The sequence below is a fragment of the Lupinus angustifolius genome, chromosome LG16 (genome assembly GCF_001865875.1).
Source record: "Lupinus angustifolius cultivar Tanjil chromosome LG16, LupAngTanjil_v1.0, whole genome shotgun sequence".
Taxonomy (NCBI): Eukaryota; Viridiplantae; Streptophyta; class Magnoliopsida; order Fabales; family Fabaceae; genus Lupinus; species Lupinus angustifolius.
This window is the reverse complement of record NC_032024.1, coordinates 17,248,143-17,249,299: the sequence shown is the minus strand read 5'-3', so window position 1 is coordinate 17,249,299 and position 1,157 is coordinate 17,248,143.

Below are 1,157 nucleotides of genomic sequence, written 5' to 3'. Positions count from 1 at the left end.
TGTGCCCAAGTGTTGTGGCTTAAACAACAATTACGAGATTATGGCTTAGACTTAGACTGCACTCCGCTGAAATGTGATAATACTAGTGTTATAAACCTTACAAAGAATCCCATTATGCATTCTAGAACCAAACACATAGATATAAGGCATCACTTCCTAAGAGACCATGTTTAAAAGAAAGATGTATCTGTAGAATTTGTTGATACTCATAACCAACTTGCAGACATTTTTACTAAACTCTTGGCAAAAGAACCTTTTTACAAGATTAGACTTGAATTAGGCATTCTTGATGAAGCTTACCTGTCTTAACATGCTTATATAATTATATGTTTGCTTCATTATTATTATATCATGCCTACTTGATCTTAAATATATTTATTCATGTCAAAAACTTCAATTTTTGGTTTAAAAGTCATTTTCATAGCTTAATTTTGCCTAAAAATAAGTTTTTCTGGGTTAAGTAATCGATTACACTAGAGAGTAACCGATTACAGGGTTAACAACGTGTTTCAGTAACCGATTACCCAAAGTAAGTAATCGATTACTCCAAGCTGCTGTTTGAAATTTTTAAAATTTATTTTTGAGTAACCGATTACTCTGTCCCGTTATATATGAAATTTCTGCATTTTTTAACTTTTTCAAAACCCATCTTCCTCACTCAACTCGTGTTCTCTTCTTCTCAACCTCTAAAAACCTTGTTTTTGATCTGTTTCAAGAGATTTTTTTTGTCCATTCCTTTCACAATTATTATTTTCAAATCTCAGACAAATTTTTCTACTTATTTGTTATTTTTAAGTTATTGTTGCATATTCCTGGACAAGTTACTTTATGATGTTTTGTGCTTTATTGTTCCATTACTGGATATTTGATTGAAACATCTTATTTATGCATTGCAATACTTGCTTATCTATATCTTAATCCATACATGAGCATATATTATCATATTGATATATTTTTGATAAGTTACTTTAAGTGTATGTATGCTATATATTGTGCTGGAATCTCTTTGCTTTTCTACTTTTTGATGAAGTCAAACGGGGGAGAAAAGTTGGAGTGTATTTTCTGTAAAATTATATTTCAGGCACATACTCCAAAAGATAAGGGGAGCATACTCAAGTCAAAACTTCAACATATCTCAAAGTATGTTGCTCTCAAGA